The sequence below is a fragment of the Alligator mississippiensis genome, chromosome 1 (genome assembly GCF_030867095.1).
Source record: "Alligator mississippiensis isolate rAllMis1 chromosome 1, rAllMis1, whole genome shotgun sequence".
In the NCBI taxonomy this organism is placed as follows: domain Eukaryota; kingdom Metazoa; phylum Chordata; order Crocodylia; family Alligatoridae; genus Alligator; species Alligator mississippiensis.
Genome location: NC_081824.1, coordinates 149383038 through 149389050, shown reverse-complemented (window position 1 = coordinate 149389050; position 6013 = coordinate 149383038). Strand labels below are relative to the sequence as shown.

The window sequence follows — 6013 nt, the reverse complement described above, 5'->3', positions numbered from 1 at the left end:
AGTCACAAAAAGCAATGAGGAAGAGGAGGACCCATCCACTTCTTAAAATAACTGTTTATCAGGACTTGAGCAGAGTTGAATAGGATGGCATTTAGAAGCATAAGGCTATTTAAGAACTTAATAGGGTGAATGGATCTGGCCTCAGTTGTCTTTTACTGGATGTTAAGGACCTGTTGCATGTTCCAAACAAAAATAGTAAATTATTGACAGTAAAGTATTGTAAACAAAATATACCCTAACTCAGTAATATGAATAAATGTGGGACAGAGCCTGTTCCTAGACAAGATATTAGCCAGGATGTCCTGGCCAAATTCCAAGTGGGGTAATTATACTCTGTCTGTATATCCCCTTGTGTTTCAATGGCAGATGCTATTCTTCATTTCTCCTCCTAAAAGCTACTGGATGCGTCTACACAAGACACTAAGTAGCCACAGTAACAAGCTACAGTGCTGTAGGTTGTTGCTACGGCGATGTAGCATCACCAGGCACAAACCGTAACTCCACTACTATTGAGCAGTAAGGTCAGAAATCATCCATGTGACACCGGGACTGTGCAGTTCCAGCAGTTACTGCACAATCATTTAATACTTGCTAAAGTAAGTACTAAATGACTGCGCAGTAACAACTGCACAGTTGGATGCACATGTAGATGTGCCCACTGGGCATGTCTACACATGAATTTATGCACGCCTAAACTTAATGTGCCTTACCCTAAGGCGCATTAAGGCAATTTAGGTGCACATCTACACTTGGATGACTTATGGCGTCTTAACATGGCTCGCTGGGCAGCCTGCCCTTGTCAGCCCCTGGAAGCCTGCAGCAGTGTAGCTGGGCAGGGCGGCCCAGCGTTGGCTGAGGTGGTGGGAGCCTCCAGTCCCCTCGGACATGGTCAGCCCAGTCCCAGCCCTGGCTCTAACTCTCTCCCCATGTTCCTGCCTCCCCACCGTCAAACGAGTGGGCCACAGACGAGCTTATGGGGCCCCACTCTGCTGCTGGGCACCACCAAGAAAAAGATGCAGTGGGTAAGCGGTGGTGCCTGCAGCAGTGGTCTCTATTGGTATACTAGAAGTTGGCAGAGGGGTCAGGTGGTGTGAGGGCTCCTGTCAAAGCAAAAGGGAAAGCCTCCCCCCCCATGATTCCCTGCAGGATGGGCAGGGCCTTTGCTAGCAGCTCCCCCATGCCTCTCCCTCAGGGTGAGTTTGCTGGCCTGGGCAATGCAGCCCCACAGGGGTGGGATGCCTTGCTGCCTGCCCAGGATTCAGGTGCCTTTAGAAGCCCACGCTGGGGCACGCACCCGGAACAGCAAGCAGGCTGGGACTGTGTCTGCCCTCAACACTTGACACAGTTTTTCCTGCTCCCTGCTCAATCCACCTCCATCTTTGGCAAGTGCCTGGCTTCCATGCCAGACACTGCAGGTAGGAGAGGCAGCATCAACTCCTGGCAAAACTACACAGTCAGTGCAACATGGGTTCATTTATGATGATGATGATGATACTACCATAGGCTCACAGCAGATGAATAAAATGATAGGCCACAAAAATTCAGATCCAGATTACAAACAGCACTCCCCAAAATTCATAGATAAGGATTGCAGCTGAGATTTTCAGTTAGGCCCCTTTCCAATGAATGCTATGTCTTGTCCTGTCTACCCCACTATTTTACTGGTCACATATACACAAGGAAACACAAAAGAAGGCAGACAGAATAAGTATAACTGACATACACCTACAGACTCGGAAGCTGTGCCTAACACTCACTTAAGAGCTTGTCACATAATGGCTTGTCATAATGTAATCAATAAGCAACACATTAGTTCTGATCATTCTGTTCAGTATATCAACTCATAATTGTCCAGGCCATTGTCTGGGCTGCTAGCCAGTATTGTGTGGGCTTTTTGTTATACCTTTCCCCCTCTTCAAGCTTTACCAAAGACCTAATGTTCCTGGCTCATCAAAATGGTGAGAAAAATCAAAAGAAGGAAACAGAATGAGGGAAGCAAGCTTCTATGCACTAAGTATTCTATAACACTTGCTGCTTCTATAGATTCTTACACCAAACCCATCTCTAAGTAGAACAAAAGTCATCATCATTGGCAGCCATCAGTCTTGGGAGACAGTGGATATTGTGCCTTTGGTGGGCTATCAGATACCCCCAATGCTTCTTGAGTGGCTGAGTCCAATGTGTAACAGACAGACCCTCTGGCAAGCTGCACGTACAAACTCAGTTGAACTTGCACTGGCGTGATGAGTATTGTTTTGTCTTGCCTGCCTCCGAAGCCTTTTCTCTAGCTCACCATTAACCCTCTGCATCTCAAAATGACATAGGCTGTGCTTCACGGAGGTTTTCTACTTGCAGTGGTCCGAACCAATTGATTCCCAGCATTAGCCATCAATGCACAGCTCACAAAGTTTTTTCTTGCACACGTCAACAATGGAGTTTGGGTCACCCAAGTTGATGTTAGCCAATGGTCAGCTCACCATAGAGTACGTCCTTGGGGATTCAGTCTTGTTACAAAGCAAAAGAGAACAACAGTCATAGTTGTAAAATAAACAAGCTGCCATGTCAGTAAGAAATCCACATGGTCATCCAGGTATACCAGTGAGCACATTTGAAGAACCCAAACTGTCTTTGACATCTACTCTTGCAACTGGTGGATGGAATATCCAACCGAGTCAGTAGGAAGAAAAAGGTCTTTAAAAGAACTGCTAAACCAACTAACCACAAAGATTATACACAAGCTGTGTAGCAAAAAGACTATGGCAGTCTATGGGAAACATGCCTAGGACAAAGCAGACCAGTATGGATCCATTGTGCATATTCCACACTTAATTCCCATGCAAAGCCCCCTGACACCAACCAGATTTTTTATTATATTCTTTTAATAAATATTAATCAAATACTTTATTTGTTGAATGATTTTTGTATTATTTGACTAGCAACACAGCTGAAGATAAAATACCTAATGAATATTATACATTTATTTAACATCCTCAAACATAATATGGTATTCAATCATTTTATTATTACACGATTTATTCATAATTTTAAACAGGTCAATCTTACCTCCTTAGGTCCCACCTCAGTGAGTAGATGGTATTTCAGTCTCCAGGTCCAGTCAAGTCTCAACCTCTCAGCTGAGCATGCCAATGAGGATGCAAATTAGTATTAGTTATGAGCTGTTTTTTTTGGTGGCCTGTCCGCTGCAAAATGCACTCAAGCAACCAAATTCATTTTGCATAGGCCATCAGACAGCTATCAGACTGAAACAACTTTCAGACTCAGCTGGATTGGTTAGACTAAGTTCTTTAGGTCAGAGCCTGTGTGTGTGTGTTACTTCATTTGTGCTGTACCTTACATAGTAGAAGCATGATCCTGTTTGGGGCATACTGGTATTACTGAAAAACAAACCAAGCATAATAATAATGCAGATGGTATAGAGTTATATGGCTGTAGGAAATCAGGTAACCTATCATCCATCATTCTTCCAATGTTATCAACTCTGTTTCCACAGAATTTTTAAGTTCTGTTAAAAAGCCAGCTGTATAAAAGTGTACGTGGTCAATACCTGACTGGAAAGCATTTACACTTTAATGAATACACATCTTTATACCTAGTAGTTTGTATAATGAGAGAGACTGGTTTAACACTCCCTGTAGCTGTCAAGGTAAATTTAAAGGATTTCTTCATACGGGGGTTCTCCTGACCACGACATTCAACATGTCCTTTGATACAGTAGAAGCAAAGTTAGTATTCAGCTGACTGTGCTGCTGCAGCTTTGGTCTTATCTAATTATATTCCTCAAAGTGAGCTATTTACCACATATTTACATAACTTGCCTTCCCTCCCTCTCTCTCTAGTTACATCTACTTCTGCTGCTTAGCTGTTCTATCATTTGGCCACAAAGGCACCAGTTTGCTAATCTAGTTTCATGGTCTGATAGACCTGGGCACTGATCAGTTTGCTTCCAAGGTATTAGTATGAGCGGGAAGATAGCTATGATCCCTATTGACAATTCAGACTAACAGGATTGCTCTTCCTATGCCTCAACCGGATTGTCACAGTATCATCATGTGATAGTCTTCAATAAATCCTGTTCCCAGAAATTTAAAGCCCACAGCCTCTAGATCCAAAGCCACATTAGCTTTGCAATGATTAATTGGCTGACAAAACAATTCGTCCATGCAAAATTAAAAACAAAAATGTACTGGCAAAACATAACCTGCCTCCAAGGCTAATGGATTCTTTGTGTAAACATTCAACATTACACAGGCTACAAGGTTAGAACATAAATGCTGAATTTAAAAAGACCTACTGTAAAATGCAGAATTCAGGAGACTTATCCGATTGCCAGAAACCAGATTAAGCAATATCCTTTAATCTATAAGAAAAAAGATGAAGGAGTGGGGAGAGAGGAGGAGAAACAGGGGATGAGAGAGAGATGGGGAAAGAACATCATTCTAAATCTTGGCATCATGATGAACTTCAAAGGCAAAACTTTGTTTCTCGCTAGGAGGGAAGAGAAGTCACCAGAGGGAAGTGGAGGGAGGCCAACTTCACCAGTTCTTCAATCTTTTCCAGACATAAACGGCACTGTCCTTTAGGTATCAAGCTCTTTTGCTGTACGTTAAACTAATAACAAAAGGCAGCTGTGTATGGAACTGAAAGGCACATTAGGACCATAATAAACAAGGGGATCCAGAGCACCTTTTTGCTTGATCTGACAAAAAAAGTCCAAGCCCACTAAACTGTCAAGAGTAAGTGTTGTAGAAAGGCTGGGATTGAGTCAGACTGGAAAAGAATGTGATGTGTGAGGAGTTACCAATGTTCATTTTTCTCATAATAGGTATATAAAAGCATGGCCAGATCCACAATTTTGTAAAGGAGGATATTGGAGTAGCAACCAGCACTGCTCTGGTGGCTGCACTCCCACTTCCACCCCCACCTTCTCCCTACCCAAAACTGGGGTGGGCAGAGTACACTGCTGGAGCAGCAGTTGGAAACTTTTTTAATGTCCCTGAATCAGGTAAGGTTCTCCCCCCGGCCTACTCTCGGTACCCCTTTCCTTCCTCCTGTGCTCCACAGAACCCACGCTGCCTTCCCATTTCCTCCTCCCCTGCCCACTGCTGCTGCTGTCTCTGGCTGCCCCAGGGGCAGGGAGAGCTCCAGAGTTGCTCCTGCCCTGCTCCAGCTAGTCTGCATGGGAAGCCAAGCTCAGCCAGGAACAGCAGCAGGGGCAATGGAGGGCAGGTTCCTCATCCCTGTGTCTGGTCCCAGGCTGGTAGGGAAGACCCATTGGGATATGGCAGGAAGGAGGAACTGATATACTACCGCTATCCCCAGCTGTGCCTAGCTCCCCATGCAGCCTAGCTGGGGTGGGGCAGGAACAGCTCTGGAACTTCCCCCACACTCAAGATAGCCTGAGATGGTAGCAGTGGCAAGTACAGGTAGTGGAAGAAAGGAGAGGAGGAGAAAGGGATGAGCATGGAGGGAAAGGGGGAAGGATTCTTACCTGTTTTGGTGAGTTAAACAAGTCCCAGCTGCTTCTCCCACAAGGTGGTCTGAAAAGAAGGAGACAACCATGTCACTGCACCCCATCTAGATCCACCCCCACAAAGACCTCTAGCATCTTTGCCATAAATTAATACCAACACATAAAAACAGGTTTTTGGTAGCTGTGTCACATCCCAAAGTCAGAAAATAATTAACCAAGGAAGGAACTAAAAATCAACCATTACATGCTATGCCATGAATACTAGCTCTAGGAAAAACTCTCTCACTAGGAGGGTAGTAAAGCACTGAAACAGGTTACCCAGAGAGGTCCTGGAATCTCCATCCTTGGAGGTTTTTAAGGCCAGCTCGACAACGCCTTGGCTGGGATGATCTAGGTGGGGATGCTCCTGCTTTGAACAGGGCTTTGGACTAGATGACCTCCTGAAGTCCCTTCCAACCCCCATTTTCTATGATTTTCTTATTGTATCCCTCCCTCCACAAGTGCCTGGGAAAATACTGTAGG

The 6013-nt window shown here is 44.6% G+C and overlaps 1 long non-coding RNA gene across 2 annotated transcripts; it reads right to left on the bottom strand.

The window, feature by feature from the left end:
• Positions 1–1244: 1244 nt before the first annotated feature.
• On the bottom strand, positions 1245–5590 carry LOC109281189 (uncharacterized). 2 transcript variants are annotated; one of them, XR_009461615.1, is made up of 4 exons: positions 5510–5590; positions 4313–4378; positions 3064–3395; positions 1245–2504 (listed from the first exon to the last, which is right to left on the bottom strand). It is a non-coding gene; the product is annotated as an uncharacterized LOC109281189 (long non-coding RNA). The 2 variants fall into 2 exon arrangements; XR_002087754.2 differs by having other exon boundaries at positions 3064–3134.
• Between the last annotated feature and the right edge of the window lie 423 nt (positions 5591–6013).